The 25,194-nt window shown below is 42.7% G+C and overlaps 1 protein-coding gene across 2 annotated transcripts in view; it reads left to right on the top strand.

Annotated features, from left to right (window-relative positions):
* PGCKA1 (PDCD10 and GCKIII kinases associated 1) overlaps window positions 1-25,194 on the top strand; it is a 45,218-nt gene that overhangs the window by 5,676 nt on the left and 14,348 nt on the right. For both annotated transcript variants that reach the window (XM_040486025.1, XM_040486033.1), the window contains exon 2: window positions 23,298-23,347. The gene's annotated coding sequence lies outside the window, so the exon portion shown is untranslated. The remainder of the gene's footprint in view (window positions 1-23,297; window positions 23,348-25,194) is intronic.

The raw sequence follows: 25,194 nt of genomic DNA, 5'->3' as shown, positions 1-25,194 counted from the left end.
TTTATTTATTTTTTTTATTTATAAATAAATTAATAAATAATATTTTAGATTATTTGTTTTTTATTTTTTTTTTATTAGGGAGAGAGAGAGAGCACAAGCAAGGAAGGGGCAAAGAGAGAGGGAGAGAGAACAGGGGAGGGGCAGAGAAAGCAGGGAGATAGAGAATCCCAAGCAGGCTCTGCACACTGACAGCACAGAGCCTGATGCAGGGCTTGAACTCATGAACCATGAGGTTATAACCTGAGCCAAAATCAAAGAGTCCAAAGCTTAACCAACTGAGCCACGCAGGTGCCTCCCCAACACGCATGTATTTTTAAGCCACATTTACTAGCAAGTAAGCCACAAAGCAATACGTGTATCGGTTTTGTAAACTTGAAATGCTGGTTGTCTAACTTTTTAGGTTATTGTCCCACCACCCTGCAGAAAAGAAAGATCCTTGATGACCTGACAGTATTCCAGACATAGTATTCGGTTACTATCCTAGTCAGCATCAGGCAGCAGAAATTAGGGAATCCGATGGTGTGGGTCACAGGAGCGGGAATCTGGCTTCAGACAACACGCCCAAGGGTGCAGAGTGCAGGCTTCTCTAGAGTCAGGCTCCCTGTTCATAAGGGGCCAGGGAAGCCCACCTGCAAACCTCAAGTCACCCAGCTAGTGTCTGTTTCTAACATTTCATTTCCTGATCGATAAGCCACAAATTTCACAAATGAAAACCCATTTATGCCATTCACTCACTCATATCTTAATCGGGGGACAGCTGGAGTTGCATTTGGGGTGGTCTTCCCGATTAGATACTAGTTGATCACTCCTGAAGTGTAAAATTTTTACTACCGCTAGGGTTTAATAAACGAAACATTTACATCATACTGTTTAGGGTGAAGTAAGCTATAGACATCAAAGCAAAAAGACCTGTAAATTCTCAGCCCAGAGAGTGGACACAGGCAGAGCTACGTTGAGGACCGACACATACTATCCCATTGGAATCCAGTACCGAATTCGATGTACAATTACCTTCACATTGCTTCATGTGAAGCTTCTTAATCAGATTATAAAATTCTTGGAAAGAGTGGGTCATACATATACTTTTTTTATTTTTCCACAATGGCTATCACAGTGCTAGACACATACAGGTACATAGAGGTGTAGAATGTACACTTTTCCATTGTTAAAATCTATGGCAATATCTTACAAACGTTTGGGCCTGAGGATTCTGTATTTGCTTTGAAATTCTAAAGTGCCTCAATGGACCAAAAACCCGGAGACATCAAAACACTACCTGGCTCACTGGAAATGATCCAGTGCAATTTAGGACTGCAACGAATAATGGAATGTTATATATTTTGTGTGGTTTTCTTTTTTTTTTCAAATTTTTTTAATGTTTATTTATTTTTGAGAGACAGAGAGAGACAGAGACAGAGCCACAGAGAGAGGGAGACACAGAATCCGAATCTGGCTCCAGGCTCTGAGCTGTCAGCACAGAGACCATGACCTAAGTTGAAATCGGATGCTTAACTGACTGTGCCACCCAGGCGCCCCACTTTTTGTGTGGTTTTCTTTTCATGTCAGTTCGCAGCCTTGGTTCCAAGATATATTAAGCTTCATCAGGCGATAAGCATGACGTATGAATCCTAATATCTAAATGTAAGTGGCAATACCTGGCTTCGCTTCAGAATTTTTTTAGTTGAGTTTGTCCATTTCCACCAAATGGAATCCTGTCGATCATCAGCTCCGGGGAGACGGAGACGGAAGTTAGTACTTGGTTTGTTTTTATTCCAGGTGTTGCTCGAATGCTAATAGTTGAAAAGCGCTGTACTATTTGACCCCGAAGAGCTTTGACTAAAGGGATTTCCACGTTGTTCACTCCTGTCCCCAGGGAGGAAAGGTATCTAGGTCCTTCTGTTTAACAGGTAATCAGTGCACCTGGCAGCAGTTAGTGCTGAGTGTTTGGTTTTGTTAGGCAATAGCCCTCAGCCCCATGGCCAGCCTGCAGCCACACCCCAGCCAGCAGGGCCCGGGGCTGGGTTTTCTGTTTGGTTTTTAACCATTGCACAACTGTGTAAAGTCCTAAGAACCTGCTAGGATTTTAGCTGTGGGATGTGAGCTTCTGGGGCGCCTCTGGCACAAAGAAAGGAGAACGGGCAGAACAGCCCCACTGTAGGTCTGATGAGGTCAAAAGCCCGGTGAGAAAATCCTTCAGGAAGAAAACAGTTTTTTGCAATGGCTCAGAGAGAGGAGGAAGCCCTTATAGATTCACTGAAGCGGTCTCCTAGGCAGGAAAGCTGCCGATGAGTTTAGGAAAGGAAGAGTTTGAGATTGAATTAGAAAGACTGATCCCGTAAATGTACTTTGCATTCCTTCCAAATTCACATAAAAGGACACAGGAGTATGTATGCAGTATTTAAAAATACTGTCGGTGAAGGAACTATTCTCGTGAACAGTTTTAGCCCTGGTGTATATTATATAAACTCCACCAGAAGGGAAAAGCTTCCTCCTTGGTTCCAGCTTCAGTTTGCACATATAAATACACACACACACACACACACACACACACGCACACACACACTCATTTTAATATTATTAATTTCAAAAATTCAGTGTAGGTAATCTGGTTCAGTGCTCATGGTTTGAGATTTTAATTCTGACATATTTGGTTTATCACATTTTGAAATTTTTTCATATTTGGTTTATCACATTTTGAGATTTTTTTCCATTTAGGATCTTTTCTACCCAGGAACCTAGCTTGAGTTTTTATGAAACAAGATGACATAGCAGCTCAGATTGAAATCACTGAGTTTGAGTAATGCTGAATTTAACAGGATGTTATCTAAAAACCTTATACCTTCAAGTGTTTCTAGACTAAATTCTGTGATTTCCCCAGAAACACATTATCAAACAGTCTTCAATAATGTGCCACATAAGTATATTTATTACAGATGTAGGTACTTTACATTACAGCCACTCTTTTTTAATATGTCTTGCTTTGAGACTCACGTATTCCTTCCTTTGTATTTTCTCCCCAACCATATGATTGTGTATTACTGATGCTATAAATATCTTCTATCTTTTTTTTAATTTTTTTTAATCTTTATTTATTTTTAGAGAGAGACAGTGTGAGCAGGGGAGGAACCGAGAAAGAGAGGGAGACACAGAATCTGAAGCAGGCTTCAGGCTCTGAGCTGTCAGCACAGAGCCTGACGTGGGGGTCGAACCCACAAACTGTGAGATCATGACCTGAGCTGAAGTCTGACGCTTGAACGACTGAGCCACCCAGGTGCCCCTAAATATCTTCTATCTTAAGGCGAGACTGACTCCTGGTTGTTCCCTTATGATCTCTGTGTGCAAAACGCTTAGTGTTTGCTGAAATTGCCTGTGGCTTGTCAATTAATCCTAGGTGTCCCTGAAATCTGAATAAAGAATAGGGTTTATAAATCTACATAAAACAACAGGACAAGTGAGATTTTAGAATCTCTGACTTCCTTGAGATTTGACCTAGTTAATAACCATCACGACAGGGCTGTCCTTTTATTCTTGGAAGAAAATACTGTCTTCTAGAGAGGGAAAAATGGAACCAATTCAACCTGCTTATCCAACCACGTAGAAGACAGGAGGAAGGTGACCTCTTCATAGCTGTTTTGTCTGGACCCTATCCTTCAACCCCTCCTCCTAACCCCCGCCCCACCTGTTAACCTTGAGTTGATTTTGAAAGGAGGAAAGAATGCCTTGGGCTACATACAACAGCTCCCATTGGCTGTATGCCCCCACACCCCCCATATACCACATCATACGTGCCATGCGCTAAGTCCTTTAGTTCACTGAGCATAACAAACCTGTAAGATAGGTATTATTACCCCAATTCCTTATATTCAAAAGGTAAGCTAAGCCTTTTTATATTTATATGGTTTCACTTTGTTTTTTTAAAATGCTTTAAGGGGGGGAAAAAAAGAAAGGATCTAAAGAGGCCCGGAGTCTCAAAAGTAAGGATAAATGGTCTACAGCACCACATTTTTCAGAGTATCAAAAACTCTTTAAAAGATTTTATCCTTTATCTAAACAGCATGCTCCCAAAACTACTGCTGTCTGTGCTGATTTCACAGGAGGCAAATGAGTCTCCCTAACTTCTAGCCCATGATTCTGACGTAAAATATTGACTGCCAGAAGTTACCCCTTGGGTCCTTGCTAAAAGTCTCTGGTTGCAAATTTGCCCTCACTTTTTTCCCCCCCATGTTTCTGGAGAAGAGATGGAAATGGTGATCCTGGGAAGCCAGGTAACAATCTTCCACAGACTCAAGAAATCTGACCATGACTGGACTTGTTCTCAAAGTCGCTTTTCACTCAATCATATTTGGAAATTGCTTCTCTGTGGGAAAGGAAGCAGCTTGCCTGACGGACTCATGTGTGTCCAGAAAAGAAAGGTTTGTTACAGATTCTGCCCTCATATAATGATCAACACGTAGTTATTCCACATCTGCTGTAGTTGAGGCATTACTCAGGAGCTTTGCACGCAGTTAGCTCTGTTCCTTAGGACAACCCTAGTAACGGTGCTGTTCCCATTCCACAGGTGAGGAAAATGCGTACTGCCTCAAAGTCATGTCACTTTCCTGAAGTCGTTTTCTCCCTCCCAAAATGTTAATACTCTACTGAGAACTTAAGGCCAGACATCCACCTCTTGAGACTGGTTAACTCTCAGCAGGGGAAGTTGGGTCTTAGGGTGACTGTTAATTGGAGGTTATTGGTGTGTGGCTGAGAGAAAATGGCCTATGAAAAGCGTTTGCCCTTCTGGCTCAGGACCCTGAAACCTTGTGCTGGAGCCAGCCGGGACTGGCTGTAGAATTTTGGAATTTCAAAACTCTTGTGAGATGATAATTCAAAATTAAATTGTATTAAAGTATAATTATATTGAAAACAAAAAAAAAACTTCTATTGAAAACAAAAGTAACAAATAGTCAAAGCTCATCAGTTGCGAATTATTTTTGTTTTCTGTGCTGTTGAGGATATTTACATCTATTGTGTCTGTGTGGTAGAAATACCGTAAAATGGTTTACAGCTGTACATCTCTTCCCAGCTTTGAGTTGGGTGACTTAACCTCTGTCTCGAAATCAGACACAGGAGCATTTACACCATAGAATTGGCTCTGACTATTCAGTCAGTCTATTACCATAGACTGTAAGTCAGAGCTCAACTTAAGGTTTTGTTGCTCAACTACACTTAAGAATATGATAAAGGGGGCCCCTGGGTGGCTCAGTCTGTTGAGCGGCCAACTTCGGCTCAGGTCATGATCTCGCGGTCTGTGAGTTCGAGCCCCGCGTTGGGCTCTGTGCTGACAGCTCGGAGCCTGGAGCCTGTTTTGGATTCTGTGTCTCCCTCTCTCTAACCCTCTCCCACTCATGCTCTGTCTCTCTCTGTCTCAAAAATAAATAAACGTTAAAAAAAAATTTTTTTTTTAAATATGATAAAGAGGGGCACCTGGGTGGCTTAGTCAGTTAAGCATCCAACTCTTGGTTTCAGCTCATGTTATGATCTCCCTGTTCTTGAATTCCAGCCCCGCACTGGACTTCACATGGACAGTGCAGAGCCCACTTGGGATTCTCTGTCTCTCCTTGCTCTCTGCCCCTTCCCCACTCATGTGCGCACGTGCACACACAATCTCTCTCAAAATAAATAAAATTTATTTTAAAAAATATGATAAAATGTTAACTCAATATGCAACATGGAACTTTGCTGAGTCTGTAATTGTTACATGGGAATAGCACAAAAAAACCCTGAAGAAATTTTTTCTTCCGGTGTTCAAAAGACTATTATTCTCTGATTCAGAAAAGAATTTGCTTGTGTCGTTAACAGACATGAAATTCCAACACGTGTTCATTGTTTCACTTTCGTCTACCTTGCTAAACAATGCTATCAACTAACATTCATGTCAGGGCTATACCCGTTGTAGCCGCGAGTAAATTACTGATGGAAGAGTCTGGCAAAACCTTGTGAAAGCATTCTGTGAAAACCAATTGCCTACGTGGAATTTATAATAAAAAGAATGTATTTTATTATTATATACAAACAGTGTTCCACACAGCCTTTATTTATGATAGACATGTTTTTCTTTTTAAATTTTTTTTTTCAACGTTTTTTATTTATTTGTGGGACAGGGAGAGACAGAGCATGAACGGGGGAGGGGCAGAGAGAGAGGGAGACACAGAATCGGAAACAGGCTCCAGGCTCCGAGCCATCTGCCCAGAGCCTGACGCGGGGCTGGAACTTCCGGACCGCGAGATCGCGACCTGGATGAAGTCGGACGCTTAACCGACTGCGCCACCCAGCCGCCCCGATAGACATGTTTTTCTATAGAACCAGTTGTTAAATACTTGGAGAATAACAACACTGCCTGCAGGGCATAACTGGTCTGCACCCTGCACCTGCCAGGACCCCAGGGCAAGATTCAGGCCTTCCCCCCCCCGCCCCGAACACGGACACCATTTTGAACGTAATTGAAATAGTTACACAGCTTTTTGTCCTGTTGTTAAAAAAGAGAAGCTAACAAGCATGCCGACTGCTCCTGGTATGGAATTTTCTGCAGTAGTCTCCCAGCGAAAGGGAACACGGTCGAGAAATCTCTAAATACCCAAAACTAGGTTACAGATAAGTGTCTCCTGAAATGTCATGCATTGTTGCTGAGTGTACGTGTACCTTTTTTCGCTCATGAAGATTATAGGACTCATTTCCAGCGGCCTGTGGCTTATGCAATAGGATATTTACCCCCTGAAGACAATAAGCTAATATACATTACATGTTAGTATATCACACTAAGGAAACATTAAGGATGGAAAAAAAATAATTTAAGCCAGTCTCACATTTACAGAGTTGAGTGAATTAAAAGCGGGTTAAGAGCTTATCAGTTTCTGATTTTGTTTTACTTCTACCCTCTACCACCCTCTAGAAATACGCTAGAAATCTGTGGATTGTCACGAATATATTTTTATTTCTCGGTTACTTAAACCAACTTTAATTGGTTTCGGACTGTTTCTACAAAGCGTGTTTCTGCATAACATCTCACACGATACAAGGTGGGGCTGCCCTGTTGATTTTAGCTTCCAAAGAAGCAAGTTTTCTTTGACCGAACTTTATTTTCTTTGAGCAAACTTTAATATGCGAAATTTAGAGAACTACCATGCTTTTCACCTTACTATTATGAACATCTAATATTTACTAATGAAAAAAAGATGAAGTAAAGTAGGTAGGAAGGAAGGAAAAACAACAACTAGGGCCCTTCCAATATCTTGTGGAAATTGCTTAGATAGGATGAGGAATGCTTAAGTAGAGGGATGAAAATGACTGCAATATAAATTTGACTTAGGTTTGAATGGTCATCTTAAACTTTTTTTTTTTCAAATTTTTTTTTAATGTTTATTTATTTTTGAGACAGAGAAAGACAGAGCACGAACGGGGGAGGGTCAGAGAGAGAGGGAGACACAGACTCTGAAACAGGCTCCAGGCTCTGAGCCATCAGCACAGAGCCTGACGTGGGGCTTGAACTCACGAACCGCGAGATCGTGACCTGAGCTGAAGTCGGACGCTGAACCGACTGAGCCACCCAGGCGCCCCTGAATGGTCATCTTAATGGAGACAGAACAAGTCTGCAGAGTTCTTTGGTTCTCTTAGAAAAGTAGGTGGGTTGCCAAGTAAGGGTGGGAAATACTTACAGTGCACATTTTCCTGGTGATTATTAGACAGAATTGTTTTTCTGGTTTTATGATTAAGGCTATGTCAGGTTCTTTGTTTTCTTGGGTTGTACATTTTACCTAATTCATCACAAATAATGCTGAAAGGAAACCCTGACAAAGTGTTTGTCTCTTTGGATTTTGTCAGTTGGTGGGAAGCAATGTTGATTGATGTTTGCTTGTTTGTTGGTTGGTTGGTTTTGGGTGACATTTAAGGAAGCAAGATGAAATAAGTCCATAGAGAAGTAACAGTCTTTTTTCTTTATTGAAAAATCACTGCTCCAAGAAACATACAATTTAAATCCTAAATCATTGGCTGCAGTCCACACGGAATAGATAGAGAATCCTTCTCCTGCCACACTGGCGATTTGACATCATCAAGAATTTAAGTCACAGGAACTCATGTTCAGGAATATTCTGGGCATCCATTCTAGTATGGCCACAGTTGGGGCCTTGACCAGAGTCAGGTGTCTTCTTAACCTTGAAACCCTTCTTTGAACTCTACTTTTTTTAATCCGATAACACTGCCCTGAATGTAATAGTATGAGGCCAGATTTTTAGGGTCATTTGACAAATATTTATTGAATACCTACTACTTTATGGCATTTACATTCTACATTAGAACAGCATAGAAGCAGGTAAAAATCCGTTCCTTTATTCATCAAAAAAAGTTTGAATGCCTTTTGTATTTCAGGCACTCTTCCACATACCAAGGGCTCAACTGTGAAAAATTCAGACTCTTGTATGAGATGTGCAGAGCCTGCAGTGAGAGCTAAACCAGCCTAGAGGGATCCAGCACTCTTTCCTTTCTAGAAGAGGCCGAGATGGAGTGAGAAGTCACAGTCAGCCATGTAATATAAATACAAATATCTATAAATATAAATATCTCTTTCCAGGGAAGACTGTTCATATGCAGTCTCAGTTAAAATTCCCACCGTGTACGGGCGCCTGGGTGGCTCAGTCGGTTAAGTGTCCGGCTTCGGCTCAGGCCGTGATCTCATGGTTCATGGGTTCGAGCCCCGCATCCAGCTCTGTGCTGACAGCTCAGAGCCTGGAGCTTGCTTTGGATTCTGTGTCTCCCCTTCTCTCTGCCCCTCCCATGCTCATGCTCTGTCTCTCTGTCTCTCAATAAGAAATAAACATTAAAAAAAACTTTTTTTTTAAATTCGCACAGTGTAGGGGCACCTCTGTGGCTCAGTCTGTTAAGTGTCCAACTCTTAATTTCAGCTGAGGTCATGATCTCATGTTTCCTGGGTTCCAGCCCTGCTTCAGGCTCTGCTTGGAATTCTGTCTTGTCCTCTCTCTCTCTGCCCCTCACCCACTCACACTGTATGTCTCTGTCTTTCAAAAAAAAAGTTAATAAACTTAAAAAAAAAAAAAAAACAGCTCCCACAGCATAAACGCATGAGCTGTGTTTGAAATAATTGAGGATTTCTTCTCATTAACCTGACAACCTCCACCCACCGTTGTTTCGGGGATTTTTGCAGATGGGCTGGGAGCCATAGTGATGCCAAGAGCAGGACAGGGAAGAACAGGAAGTGGAGAAAGGGTAGGAAATGGATTTCAGTGGCCCTTTGCCCTTCCCTCAGGCTCTTCCCTTAAATACCCTCTGCTTGTTTTCCTCTTCTTTCAGGTCTGCCCCAGCTAAGGGGTGTTTGGTCAAAAGATCAGTAAGTCACTTTATTTTGGGTCCACATTTACCGTGAACTTAAAAAAGTCACTATTTTAGGACATATGCCCTGAGAGATAGGAAAGGGGCATCATCATCATCATCACCACCACATTATGGGTGAGGAAATTGGTTTCCTCTCCACGAGCGACTTTGCCGAGTCCACGGTTAACTGTGGCAGTACCATGACTAGAACCACGTATCTGGGGACCCAGAATCCCAGTAGAGTGTGGCCCCTTCAGGGTCTGTCAGAGCTCAAGTCCTGGCTCTACTGCTTGCTTGTCAGCCAGTATAAGGCAAGTTCCTTAACGTATGTAATTTTTGCCTTTCCCCCTGTTAAATGGGCTTAAAAATAGTACTACCTCCCAGGGTTGTTAAAAGGGTAAAATGAGACAATGGACATAAAATGCTTGACACACAGTAAGCACTCAATAAGTATGTATTATTATTATTCTATCATGATTACTAGGCGCTAAATCAGATTCTGTGATTACAAAACTGAGTAAGACACAGCGCCAGACAGACAGACATCTTAACGGACCACGTGGCCATGGGATAGACTTGCAGTGACCAGTTGGCACAGTGCACTGATGTGCCAACTCCATTTGGAGCTGGGGACCAAGGGTCCAAAAGTCCTCACAGTGCAAATCACAATGAGACTTTGATCTCAGAGATAGAATTTAGCTCACCTTGAAAGGGTGAGCGCAACTAAACAGATGCACTTACATTAGTTATCCATTGGCTGCGTAACAAATCATCCCCAAATTAGCACCTTAAAACAAGAAACATTTGTTTCTTGTTTCTGTGGGTCAGGAACCCAGGCACCGCTTAACGGGGCATCTCTGGCTGAAGGTCTGTCATGAGGTTGCAGGCAAGCCGTCGGCCAGGCCCATGGTCATCTCCAGGCTGGACAAGACCTGGAGAATCTGTTTCCACGCTCACTCAGGTGCCTGTTGGCAGGCCTCCAAAGATCCACTTCCAAGTTTGCTCGCATGGTTGCCGGCACCCTTTGGTTCCTCCTCACAGACTTTGTTTATCCTGGAGAGCTGGAGTCAGCATTTTTTCTATAGAGGGCCAGATAGTAAATATGTTAGACTTCGCAGGTCGTTTGACGTCTGTCGCGAGTATCGGCCCTACTGTGTGGCACAAAAGCAGCATGGACAAGTCATGAATGAATGGGTAGAGCTGTATTCCAATAAAATTTTATTTACCAACAAAAGGTGACCTAAACCCTGCTCTGGATCTCTACAAGGACAGCAGCAAGATTTAGCAAAAATTATACTGACGGCCACTTATCTTCTCAGGACCTCAGTTCCTAATCTGTAATACAACTGGGTTAGATTAATATTTTTTCTTGGGGACTTCCCAACTCACAAATGCTGTGATTTTAACTTTAATTTTTATTCACAGCCATTTAATAGTCATTCATTTGTTCTCTCTGTCTCTCTGTTAAAACCAGTAGCTTAACCAGAGTGTCAAAATCCTTTACAAATCTCGCTTTAGAATGGAAGAAATTTAGAGGACAACTTCACTGACATGTTCAAGTTCCTCCTATTACCGCAGGTAGTCGCTGTGACTCATGGTATGGCAGGCCAGCTTTGGAGCAGAGAGTGATAGGCTCTGGGCTGCATGGCTCTTGCCTCCCTACATGAGAAAGAAAAGCCCAGAAGCTGGAGATCCAGTAGCATCATTGCTACTGGTGATTGATTGTTTACCTGTGCCCATTTGAAGTCTGTAATCCAGGGGCACCCGGGTGGCTCAGTCGGTTAAGTGTCCGACTTTGGCTCAGGTCATGATCTCACAGTTTGTGGGTTCGACCCTCGCGTCAGGCTCTGTGCTGACAGCTCAGAGCCTGGAGCCGGCTTTGGATTCTGTGTCTCCCTCTCTCTTTGCCCCTTCCTGCTCACGTTGTCTCTCTCTCTCTCAAAAATAAACATTAAAATAAATATAAAAATAAAGTATATAATCCATAAGATATCAGTTATTAAGGTTCTTAAGATACAGATACTTAAGGAATCACAAATAGTGAAATCTCTACAAGAGGTGAGAGTTGACCCCCAACCCAAGAATTTCTCTTAAGGTAATTCTTCAGAAATCTGTCCCTAATGTTTACTTTTGCATTTTAATGGCGAACTTACAACCTGGTTTTTCTGGAACTATAGCATAGGATCAGCGTCTCTCGGGCAATGAAAGGGACCCAGTTACTTAATTTTGTAACTGGGTCCCTTTCATTGCCTGAGAGACACTGAGAGAGGCTTTCAGTATATTAAAGTAGTAAAATAATAACAAAGCAAGATTATAAATATTAATGTTTTAAATGCTTACATGTACAAATGTGTGATCTTGCACACAATCATAAAGGTGATAGAATTTTCCTATTCTCAAGATTAAGTATTAATTCATAGGGAACTACAAGTGAATTGTTACAGCAAACTAAGACTGAAGTTCAAAGCTGTGTGATGAACATTCTTTCAAGCCTGTCAGTATAGTTCTGGGTGTGTCCTTGGAGATACTGGTCAAGAGTCTACACTTGAGGCCCTTTGTGAATGGGAAGGCCAAGTTCGTTTGACCTCCTGTATCCCATATTCCCTGCCTACCCCCACAATAATAGGCTTGGTTGCATACATCCTGTCATGTTAAAGACTCCATGGTGTTAATGAAAAAAGCTTAAACTCTGAACCCTTGCCTACCATTTACAGTTACGAAACTTACGTGAGTTAGTTAAGCTTGCTATTCATGAAATGGAGCTAGTAGTACGTACTTCACAGTGTTGCTGGGAAGAAAATGGGGGTAGTGAGTATATAGTATCAAACACATAATGGATGCTCCAGTGTCAGTGCCCCCCGCCTTTCTTTCTCTCTTTCTTTCTCTCTTTCTTTCTCTCTTTCTCATGCATCAGATCCAGAGTCCCAAGTTAAGGTTTGAAAATGTGTTGAGGGTAATGCCTGCCAGAGCCCAGCGAAGAGTCTTGTGGCTCCCACGGCCCTGAGCTCCTGTTCGCCCACGTACCGACAGTGCTACAGCTGCAGGGACTTGGCCCCGGGGCTCTGCCCCCCTCATCCTCTCCTGTTCCCCTCACCTGCCCTTGGTAGAAGAACACATGCAAGGCAGTTTGCACATCTGACACAAATCTCTTATGCCACGTAGGTGAGCAAACTGAGACAGAATGAGACTTTAGAAAACATAATCTTCAAAGGGCACTGAAGCACCTACCCACGGATGGATACGTGGGATGACTGTGCCCCATTCTGGGGCCCCTGCTGCCAAGAGAGCCATACCTTGCTGCCTCCACTGGAAAGAGCTTGTGCTGCAGAGAAAGAGAGAAAAGATGAACTCCGTAGGAGTTACAATCCGGGTCTGATTCTCGGGAATCTGTTGTGTGCAGTGTCTCTAATTATTGGGGAAAGGAGAATTTCTGCCTGGGACAGGTCATTGCTAGGCTGATTTTTCTTGCTCTTTTCCTGCACTTCAGAATCGGAACAGTCGTGATGCTGATGCCTCTCAGAGCCAGCATGTCCTGGTTTGTGATGAAGAAACAGCCTCTGGGCTGGCCTCTAACTGCTGGGTCCTGTAGGTCCTCTTTACTTCGTGTCAGAAGAAAATTTTAAAAAGGAGAGGCAAGGAAAATCAAAATCCTTTCACCCAGTATAATTACGTCATGTTTATAGTCAGCACTGTAGACTTTGAACTTGGAAACTGCAAGGAGGGTGACTTTTACCAAAAATGGAAAGTTCTAGAAATATGAAGCGTTGGCGAGGAACGGTTAATTATCTGGCTGAGGTTCACTTTTGGAATAATTTGCACCATTTGTAACAATCATTGTGGACCTTATGTATTGTCACGGGAAAGGCTAGAAACAAAATGTTCAGTGAGAGACAGCATGGCGTGAACTTATTTATATTACATACTGTGTAAAATCACTGTATAGACGGACATAAACCACAACAAATCCTGGGGGAAAAATGAACACATAGCACATGGGTAGGTTGCTATGACCATGGCTGACATTTTTTTTTGCACTCTTTTCCCAAACTTTGTGTGCTGATACATATGTGTGCACGTGTGTGTAGCATTATATCTAGTTTTATATATGTGTGTTATATGAATATGTATACATACAAATATTTGTACATATCATTTTTTAATGAAAAAGTTCTTTAAGCATTTGGAAAAGATTGGGGATATTTGTGAACAAAACAGATGCAAAAGCAACCAAAAAAAGTTTGAATACTTAAATACAGGACTTAGAATTTGTACTAAGGACTAAACTTTAAAATCCATCAATACACGAACTAGCTAATTGTACATTCTTTACTGCAGATGATTGTGCTTTACTGACGTAACTCAGATCTTTTTCTGTAGAGATTCTAGATATAAATCATGGTTTTGGTGTGGGGTTTTATTTTTGCGGGTTGGTTTTGGTGGGGTTTTTGTTGTTGTTTTTTGGGTTTGGGTTTGAATGATACTCCTCTTTGATCACGGCTTCACACAAGGAAAAGATACTTCCTTGTGCGAAGTCCTGGTTAACTTCTCATAACCTCAGACCACAAAGGGCCCCTGTGTGAGGACGCAGGAATTCCTCTGGAATACGGGGAAGGCCCCCAGCTGAATGGTATCCAAGGAAGATGTTGCAAAGCTTGCAAAGCTTGTTCAAAGAAAGGAGCCCAGCTGGGGATCTTTTCTTTCTATTCAGATATTGGCCCTGCCTGGGGGTGGGGGTGGGGGAAACCCATAAAAGAGAACCCCCCCCCCAAAAAAAAAACAAGCCTGAATGCACTTACAAATTACAAGGAAAAGTTACTTCTTGCACCGGGGGTTGATGCCAACTCAGGCTTATCATATTTCGAATTTAACTCCACTTGGAAACTTTGTTTTTCTTCTCATGGAAGTTGAAGAAGGTAACAGAGATGGAGACTGTCCACCAGTCTAACTTAGGGTTAGTGTAACCAACTTAGGGTTAGTGTAAACCCTAAGCAACACCTGTGGAGAAGTGAAGGGCTGGCTCAGGTCACCCAGGCCACCTCTGCTCACTACCACTGGCCTGGGCCCACCCATGAGACCGACACACTGCCCCCAGCTGTCCTCATGAACTGCGTGTTTCATCCCATGGGGCCCTGGCGTGGCATTCCCCATGGATCTCTGGCCCGTCCCCATGGGTCTGTGTCCCACCATGCTGTCTCTCCACCACCTGCAAACCTTCCTGCCAGCTGCCTTCCTCCCATCCTTCCGCTTCTCTTAGACCCTGGGAGGATTTATAGGACATACAGTACTTGCCGGTGGGTCTGGCATGTCCTGGGCTTTCGGCAAATCTCATTGCCCTTCCGGATCCTTCCCTTTGCCCCGCTTTGAACAGAAATCCCTCAGGGTGCCTGGGTGGCCCAGTGGGTTAAGCCGTTAAGCGTCTGACTGGATTTTGGCTCAGGTCATAATCTCACAGTTCGTGACTTCAAGCCCTGCATCTCTGCGCTGACAGCATGAAGTCTGCTTAGGATTCTCTCTCATCCTCTCTCTCTTCCCCTCCCCTGCTCTCTCTTTCTCTCTCAAAAAAAATAAACTAAAAAAAAAAAAAAATCCCCTTACTGTTGTAGGTACTTCATTTCCTGGTCAATGATAGATCCTTTAACGAAAGCCAGGAAACGGAGTCGTGATGAGAAGTGAGGAGGGCCAGCCCTCTCCTTCACATGGGGCCCTTCCTGACCAGCGTGCTTATTGCCTGTTGGGGATGAAGGACAGCGAGAAGAATGACAGCCGCCATTTTTGTGTTTCTGCCACTGCTTAGCCTGATCCGTGCTTTACCTGTGCCCCTCACATCTAAAAACCACATAAAGTCCCAGAGAGGTTGAGAGATTTGCTTGAGGTCACAGAGCTAACGAGTAGTGGCACCAAAATTCAAACTCAGGAGTTTCAGAGTTCTGCAGAGCTCTTTCTTCCCTCCTCCCACTGTGCAAAAGTGCTTTCCCAACGACTCACAGAGTCTGGTCATCAGCAGCATTTGCTCCCCAACATCTGTGCATGGTCAAACAGTATCAGGAGATGCAAGAAATACCCCTTCCTCGCTCCCCAAGTGGCTCCAGATGAAAACAAAACCTGTAACAGAGTAAAAATTCCTTTCCATGGACAGATAACTTAGCTGGTTAAATATCAAGCTCTTCAAAGCTCTATTTACTAATAGACCCATGGAATGTGATCCCTTCAGGGGTTTAATGTACTAGAAAAGCACTGTAAAAATCACCATTTAAGAACCTCGAGACCAGCACCATCCAATAGAACTTTCTGCCATGAGGAACATGTTTTAGGTCTTACGTTGCCCAGTATGGTAGCCACTAGCCATAGGTGGCCAGTGGTTACCATGTGGACAGCACAACTCTAGAAAATTCTGACAGGCTCATTGCTGGTGCCCACATTTTCATAATGCTTTGCTTATAAGCTCTATTATATCACTGGATCATAATTATTTGTTTACGTTTTGCCTACCTCACTAGGTTATAAGCTTCACGTCTTATTCATTCTGCTGTGATCATCTACTAGCACATGGCCTGGCCCACAGTACGAGATGTTGAATAATTAATGCAGGTTAAGAAAATGGATGTGACTCAGCTCTTTCAAAAGCATCTTTGTTACTGCTTGCTCTCGTCTGGTGTACCCTTCCTCGAGATTTTGCTCTTTACGGCTAGATCGGTTCCCACATCTTCATACGTGGGAGCCCTGACTGCTCACTTGTGAGCACATTTTTTCTTTCCTCCAAGGAAAACACTTTTTTTTTTTTTGAAAAGCACTTTTTTTTTTTAGCTGATTATTTTGGTTATTTGTTTCTCTCAATGAATGTTTCTAGCACCATGTCTTGATATTCTCTCAGTTTTAGACGTTATTCCACTATGGAAGATGATTCGGCTTCTACCCTCTGCCCTACAGCACACCAGAAATGTTCCCAGTCCCCGCTGCGCACCCCCACCAGTCTTAGTTTGGTGAATACCAAGTATCTGTTACAACTCTGTAAATGTTCTTCCCAGCCAGTCCAGGTGGAAAAGTATAATTCCATTTTCTCTGGGGTAACAAATGGCTCATTTTTTCATGTGTTAAATATTCTGCATACTTATCTTGATTCAACCCCAAATTCCTTTCTTTTTTTTAATGTTTATTTATTTTTGAGAGAAAGAAAGAAATCAAGCAAGCAAGGCGGGGGGGGGGGGGGGGGGGGAGAGAGAGAGAGGGAGAGGATCCAAAGCAGGCTCTGTAACTGGCAGCAGAGAGCCCAATGCTGGGCTTGAACTCATGAACTGCAAGATCATGACTCCAAGTCAGGTACTTAACAACTGAGCCACCCAGGTGTCCCACCCCAAGTTCTTTTCTTATCGTATATATCTTTCTCTTTGGGATCCTTCAGGGATTCTATCAATTTCCTCTCTTAAAACTGCCCAGAGCCTTCTTGCCTTGTCCAGTCCAAATGAGCCGTCCCTGTGACTGTGTCCACTGCTGGCATTCTGGGATCTTGGCCACTGTCCTCCTGGGGGACACTTTGTCCCTCTCCTGTGTTTAATGTCCTGTTTTCTGTATCCCTTGCTTCCCCCTCTTGGTTTACTCCTTCATTTGTTTGTGACATTTTCCAATAGCTTCCTTTCCGGAAGGGGAAGGTTGTGTGAATGGTACGTTTTTTGAGACCTTTCATATCTGAAAAGATCTTTATCTACCTTCTCACTTAACTGGTCATTTGGCCTGGCTTAGAATGAGGGTTGTGTGTGCGCACGCGCACGTGTGTGTATATGTGTGTGTGTTTAAGGAGTCTACAACCGTTCTGATCCCCAACTCTTTGGATACGACCTGATTTTCTCTTTCTAGAAGCTTATAGCATCTCAGTTCTGAAATACCACAATGCTGTGTCTTGGCATTGAGTCTGTTTTTATTTATTGTGGTGGGCACTTGGTGACTGCTTTCATTTAGAAACTCATGTCCTTCAGTTACGTGAAATTTTCTCAAATAATTTTGTCGATGAATTCCTCCCTTCCTTTTATTTGTTCTCTCTTTTTCAAGTTTCTGTTGCTTGGACGTTGGATCTTCTGGACTGATCCTCTAGATTTATTTTGTCTCTTCCATTTGATTTCCTGTATCTTTTTTTTTTCCTACTTCTATAAGATTTCCTTTTTTTCTTCTAGACTCTTTATTGAAATTCTGTTGAAATATTAATTTTTGTTGTCTTGATTTCGTTTCCAAGAGCTTTTCGTTGTTTTTGTTGTTCTCTGATTTTTTTTTTTTTTTTAAGATCCCCTGTTCTTTTTGGATACAGGTGACATGGTGAGGGTATCATTGTCAATCGTTTTGTTTTGGCTTTAGTTTTCTTCTCCCTACTTTTTGTTTTAAGTGCTTTTTGGTTGGTCGGTTGGTTGGTTTCGATCTCTGTCTTTCCTTAGATGTCTGGAGGACAACTCGAGGGTGACTGCCAGTATCCCAGAGCCAAGGAGGGGAGCAGGCTGAGGCTCTCAGCACTCCACGTGCACACGTTCACTTAATCCCCAGTTTTGGATTCAGAACCCCTGTCCTCTGCTGTGTGTTCTCTACTATATTCCTAGTCCAGAGACCCTGCTTTACCCTTTCCAGACACCAAACTTACATTCTTTAGGTGCGATAAAGAGCAGAAACCACTCCAAAAGCTGGGAGTGCAGAAAGGGATTTAGGAACCTAACTGCTTTTTTTTTTTTTTTTTGGAATTGTTTTTTAATGTTTGCTTATTTTTGAGAGAGACAGAGACAGAGCATGAGCGTGAGAAGGGCAGAGAGAGAGAGAGAGGGAGACACAGAATCTGAAGCAGGCTCCAGGGTCCTAACTTGTCAGCACAGAGCCTGACGTAGGGCTCGAACCCATGAACTGCGAGATCATGACCTGAGCCAAAGTCAGACGCTTAACTGAATGAGTCACCCGGTGCCCCCCTAACTGCTTTTTTAATTTTTTTTTTTGATGTTTACTTATTTTTGAGACAGAGAAAGACCGAGCATGAACAAGGGAGGGTCAGAGAGAGGGAGACACAGAATCTGAAGCAGGCTCCAGGCTCTGAGCTGTCAGCCCAGAGCCTGACGCGGGGCTCGAACTCCCGGACCGTGAGATCGTGACCTGGCTGAAGTCGGACGCTCAACCGACTGCGCCACCCAGGCGCCCCCCTAACTGCTTCTTAAACACCTTCCAAATCATCCTGATTCTAGCCCTCCCTTCTTTTTCCCTTCTGTCCTAAAGCCTTTAAGGATTCTGCTAAATCGGGCCGATTCTTGGCTTCCCACCCTACTAACTTGCTAGTTAACTTCACATCCATGGGCTTTCTGTTTTTATGGACCTTTGCTCTTTCTGTGAGCTATGCATGCCTCTTCCTTTGTAATGGGAAGTGGCTGGCTGCATTTGTTCTTTCTGCCACCTTTCCCTTAACCATCTCCCCAGCCATCACTTCAACTCAGAAGGCTAAATGCTGAACTCAGGCACTCTCAAATACTGCACTCAAATACAGGTTCTCCTTCCACCTGTTCTGTGTATGGAACCACCATTCTTTCCATCTGCCAGCCTCCAAGAATGAGAATAATTTCAGTAACTCCTTTTGTCACGCAAATCCTTTCTTTCATGGAGATCTGGCTTGTTATTTTTCATAAAACTCAGTACATATTTGTGGAAGTCCTACTTTGTATTCCTTGTTGAAGAAACAAAGATAATGAGATGTGACCATTGGACCCAAGAAATTTCCAGTGAGTGGCAGGGAGAAAAACAGAAACTGACTGATTGATGATGATGATGATGATGGTGATGGTCATGGTGACGCTGACAATGACAGTGGATGAAAAATCATAGCTAATGTTAAGATTATGGTTTGTACCAACCCCTGTGCTCAATACTCTACTGTTTTCTTTCACTTAACCCTAACTGTTCTCTGAAAAAGGTACTATATAATTATAATTGTTATTTTACTCACAGGGAAACGGGTAGTGAGGCAACACAACTTTCCCAAGACACTATACGTAGTAAGTGTATACACCAAACCACTAAGAGAAACCAGGGACAGTAGAAATCAATGCCTAACTCAAAAACCAAAGAAAGCTTGAAAAGCTGGTTTTCCACATCTGCTCTTTCCTTTGGATTTCTCTTTGATACCACCACATACCAGGCTCGTCCCATCTCCTCACTTAATTCAAAGGATCAACTCTTAGCAAGTCTCTGCACAAAACTCTTGAGGTGTTGCTTGTCTGTTGCCAGCAAGGGAGGCTTTTTGATGTATTGCTGCCATTCTGCCACTTGCTGCTCGGGAACCTACCCGCATCACCAATCAGGTCACATTAGGTCTTCTGTGCCTACTTTCAGAGGCCCCAGTAACCTCAGAGATGCCATTTTCATCTCCAAATCCATAGCATGGGCCTCCCCACTGCCTTTTGCACAAGTCCCGTATTCTCTCCTACCCCTGCCCTCTCTAATTTCTGCCACCTCCCATGTCTGCATTTCTCCGTCAAGCCTTTCCTGGCAGCTCGACCACACTGGGATTTCGTCTTCTCCCAAACTCTCATAATACTTAGGCCTGATTGGTTTTACCAGCCATTGGGTCCTCACCATGGACAACCCAAGGTAATGTCAATGCTATCTTGCCCAACAAATAAATTAGCCAATAAGCACCAACAAAGCAGGTGTACCAAAATATTTTCTTTGGAAAGAATTTGTTTCAAAAAGTCATTCTGGGGAAAAAAAAATAGAATTCATTTGAAGGGTCTTATTTCTGGTTATCGTTTTTGTTTTGATACATGATCTTTATGTAGTGCTTAGAAGTAAAATTCTCGAGTCCATCTCTGTATATTGTTAGTTCTCATCTTAGAAGGTTCTTGGGTTAGGGGTGCCTGGCTACCTCAGTCAGTAGAACATGTGACTCTTGGCCTCTGGGTTGTAAGTTTGAGCCCCACATTGGGTGTAAAAATTACTTAAAAACAAAATCTTCAGTTACAAACAGAGAGGGAGGGAGGGAGGGAGGGAGGCAAACCATAAGAGACTCTTAAATACCGAGAACAAACTGAGGGTTGATGGTGGCGGGGGCTTGGTGGTGAAAATTGGTGATGGGCATTGAAGAGGGCACTTGTTGGGATGAGCATTAGGTGTTGTATGTAAGCGATGAATCATGGGAATCTACCCCCAAAACCAAGAGCACACTGTATACACTGTATGTTAGCCAACTTGAAAATAAATTATATTAAATAAATAAATAAATATAGCAAATAAATTTAATTAATTAATTAAATGAAGCTTCTGGTAAATGGACCGTGTCTTATATAATACTCATCTAATTGCGTTCCAGGTAGACACTTATTTAACATAGAATATATTTAGTAAATATACACATAATATATTCCTGAGATAACAAATTATGGTATTAAAATGCCACATTTCATTGAATATTTGATGTCATAGATTATAACATGTACTGTTATATACCACAAAAATAGAAAATAATGCCTCAAACTTAACCATGATGTGCCAGTGAATGTAAGTTGCATTTCAGTTTCAGAAGTGTTAAAAAGTGAATGAATACATGTGCATCTTAGATCTGATTAAATACGTACACTGTTGTTTTATAATATAATACATTGGTATTAAGCATCTTAAAGTTCCCAGTGATACTTATAACTCACATTTTCAAAAGTCATGCCGTGTACCTCTATATGCAAGTCACTGTGTCAGAAGACACAACATGTGCTTGAACAGTGGTGAAGCTGTGACCCCTCCCTACTAAACGTTTACAGGCCAGTGGAGGGAACGTTATATAAACGAATCACTGTAATAATGAAGGCAAAAAGTGATCGGAGCCGTCCAAGAAGATAAGATTCCACAGAAATGAAAATAGTGGAGTAATTACCTTTACTTGGGGTTAAAAAAAAAAAAAATCTCATGGCGGAGGTGGTGTGCAATGAGGTTTGAAGGATCAGTAGAATTTTGCAAGCCAGCTGGGAGAAATAATATGTGCAAAGGCATAGAAACAGGAAAAATGTAAGCCTGTTTAGAAAAGAGTGGAAAATCCAGATTGGCTGGGAGTAGGGGTGGCTAGAGAAGCTTCAGAGCTAATCTAGCAGAGCCACTCGTGCCATATTGTGGAAGGTCCCGAACGCTGAGCTGAGGACGTTAAAGGACATTGGCTGGCAATGCAGAACCACTTAAGGCTTCTTAACAAGGGCATGGCTTGTTGAGAGCTCCTTCTCATTCTGTGGATCTCAGTTTAAATGCTCCCTCTTCAAGGTCCATTCTTTACTCTTAAGTAGGGTCTTAACTGTAACTCCAAACTGCCATATGCATCTGGTTTCCTTCAATGCACTTGGCACACGGCAAGTCTACCAACCGCATGGCAGATTCCAAGTTCCTTAAACACCGAGAAATCCAGAATACTCACTCTTTTGCAGTTAGGGCTGTCATTTTATAGGGTACACCCCATGTGGGTGTACCATTCCCTGCAGTTTCCTGGAGCCTGGCACACAGTAGGAATTCAGTGATTTCACTAAATAATACTCCCATCATTTCCTGTCCTCTGTTTGCCACGTTCCCTCTACCCGAAAGGCCCTCCCACCACATCTCACCATCGTTATTTTTCCATCTGCCACAGTTTCTCTCAAATGTCAGCGAACGCCTGCCGGCCCAGTGACACAACCTCGCAGTCCTGAGATTTTGTCGGTTCCTCTGATGGCATTATTTGTACCCTGCATAGTATTTTAGTGACTTGTAAACTCTCGTTGTCTCCGTGCCCTCCCCAGCCAGATGGCTAGCTCCCTGAGGCCGTGGACTTTGCCTTTCTCATGTCTTTCTTACCAAATAATATTTGAGTTGAATTATGAACGCTGTGTCAAAATTAAGAATAGAATCACCTGACCTTTCAGCAATGTATTCGATATTAAGGAATAATTAAATGATAAGAAATAATACTGAGTGAAAAGACATTACAGGACAATGAAAGTGGATTACCAAAAGGGTGAAACCATTCCACTATTGTGGAATTCAGTATCTCACAAAGTAATTTACCTGGGAGCAGACTTAGAGCATTTCCTGAAAATGTTGTGTCTTGATATAGGTGAATTATTCTAATAGTCACAGAGAAGTTGGTAAAAATCTGAACACTAGCTTTACTTTCTCAAAATTACACACCATTATTTTCACTAAGCAATGCTATTTTCTCAATTATATACTTTATTAAGATACTGCATATGTATTCATTGAAACTTTGATTATTTGATAGGCCTACAGGAAGAAAATTCCTTGATTTTTTTTTTTCTGTTTAGTCGAAACTTTACCCATCAGAGAAGAAGTGCATTGCCGTGTGGTATTTACCAACAGTAATAAATAACAACAGTAGCTTTTGGTTATTGAATAATCCCAGCATGCCCAGCATGTGATAAACTACTTACATGTTGTGCCATTTAAATGTCACTACAACCTTTTTATAGAGGAAAACACTGAAATTGGGTGGTTGTTAATTGATTGCTGATTCAGCAGCTAGGCTGCAAACCAAGGCGTGGCAAGTCCCAAGACACTAGTCTTCCCAGGCAAGGGAACTCAATTCCCCCACCTCACTGCCTCGCACCCCCTCAGGACATGCTGTCTGCTGTCACTTTCTTCTTTTTTTTTTTAAACATTTTTTTTTTAACGTTTATTTATTTTTGGGACAGAGAGAGACAGAGCATGAATGGGGGAGGGTCAGAGAGAGAGGGAGACACAGAATCGGAAACAGGCTCCAGGCTCTGAGCCATCAGCCCAGAGCCTGACACGGGGCTCGAACTCACGGACCGCGAGATCGTGACCTGGCTGAAGTCGGATGCTTAACCGACTGCGCCACCCAGGCGCCCCTCTGCTGTCACTTTCAAGATACAACTTGGCTGTGAACAGGAGGCAACTTGCAGACTCAATCTGCAACTTTTTTGTTGTTGCAGGAAGAGAAGTTAAACTTCCAGAGAAACCCAATGGACAATCTCCACAACAGGTAAGCCATTTTCTTTTCCTTTTTATGCTTTGGAGGGAAAAGTCTGTACTTCCCATTTTCCATTAAATTTTCTATTACTTGGTCTTTCACTGCAGTTTTTATTACCTGACACACGAAAGCCAGTAGACAGAGCAATCCCTGAAGTCTGTTTCTTTCTGGCTTCGTTCAGGTTTTTTGGTAGAATTTTGTTATTTCCTTTCTAGTTGTGTGGGTCTGGGATGCAGTTCTAAAACATGTGAGATGAGCATGACCCAACTGAGTCTTGACACTGAAAGCTTTACGATATGAGGAACTGAAACAAGATGGCAGAACGTTGCCTTGTTTGAGCTTAGAGAGAAATGTGCACATCAGACCACTCCAATAACACTCAGCTCTTGTCCACAAATGACTGCAAAAGCACACTGAGTATTCATTTTGGGGTTGCAGATAAACTTTTGCAAGTTAGAGGATTTCACAAATACGAAATCCACAAATAATGAGGATCAATTATACCCATAAAGCACGAAGGTGAACACCAGGTACATAGGAAGCTCTGTGTAAGTTTGATATTTTTATCATCATCATCGTTGTTAAATGTTACTAAATATCCTGAGGGCATCGGGCACCTTTGAGAAGTCTTAGGTGTGAGGAATGATGTGATTCAAATGTGTGTCCTAAAAAGATCACATGGCTTCCATGTGGCGAATGTATCAGGTGGATGCAGGTGGCCGGAGGAACTGCAGTAATTCAAATAAGAAAGAGGTGATTTTGGGGAGCCTGGGTGGCTCAGTCAGTTAAGTATCTGACTCTTGATTTTGGCTCGGGTCATGATCTTGGGGTTCGTGGGTTCGAGTCCTGTGTCTGGCTCCGTACGGACAGTGTGGAGCCTGCTTGGGATTCCCTCTTCCTTTCTCTCTCTCTGCCCCTCCCCTGCTCACTTTCTCTGTGTCTCAAAGTAAATAAACTTAAAAAAAAAAGAGGTGATAATGTTGTAGGATGGGGGCAATGGCAGTGCACGAGGAGAGAAAAGGGTGGGTCTAAGACAGTATAAGGGATAGCATTCCTGCCTTCATGTTGCATTCACCCTGGAATGTGGTTCCAAACTCCACCAGCACCGTTATCTGCTCACCTCTGCCCACAAGCTCTTTCTAATCTTCCTAAGATTACTCAGGTGCTCCTTATGTAACATCGTATGACGTCTTTCAATCTCATAACACTAGACTAGTCATCTGCTTGGATATTATTTACATATTTTTCCCTTGCTAGACTGTAAACTCTCTCCAGATCCCTGGAATTGAGTTCAGTAGTTGGCACATAATAGGTGCTCAGAAAATGTATGTTGCATGAATGGGTGGTGAGCCCTTTAGCAAAATGGCAGAGGTCTTCTGTCTCTTTGTGTCCTAATAACTAGCAGAGTGGCCCCCAGTTACATGCCTTGGGAGTATTGAGGCCTTAGCACCATGTACAATCTTTTCAGTGCACACGCTGTTTTCACTATACTTCCAAGAAACATTGGGGATTCAATTCTGCATGTGCAGGGTCATCTATAAGTATGGGACAATCTGTTTTTTCTTATCCTCTGACCAGTTCATGCTTCTAGCCTTGAGTCCTGAGCACCTTTATAAAATGAGGTGATTGAGCGGGATGTTCTCTAAGGTTCTTTGTGGTTTGGGCGCTCTAGGATACTGGGATTTACTCAGAACTAGGTGATGCCAAGCACCTAGCCCTGAGCTATGCTTCATTATTGGGGCGCCTGGCTGGCTCCGTCAGTTAAGCATCTGACTCTTGATCTCAGCTCAAGATCTCAGGGTTGTGAGTTCAAGCCCCATGTTGGGTTTCACATTGAGCGTGAAGCCTATTTAAAAAAT

Source organism: Herpailurus yagouaroundi, unplaced genomic scaffold, assembly GCF_014898765.1.
Source record: "Herpailurus yagouaroundi ecotype Mexico unplaced genomic scaffold, PumYag 28, whole genome shotgun sequence".
Lineage (NCBI taxonomy): Eukaryota > Metazoa > Chordata > Mammalia > Carnivora > Felidae > Herpailurus > Herpailurus yagouaroundi.
The sequence above is the reverse complement of the archived record's forward strand: the minus strand, read 5'-3'. Positions and strand labels throughout refer to the sequence as shown.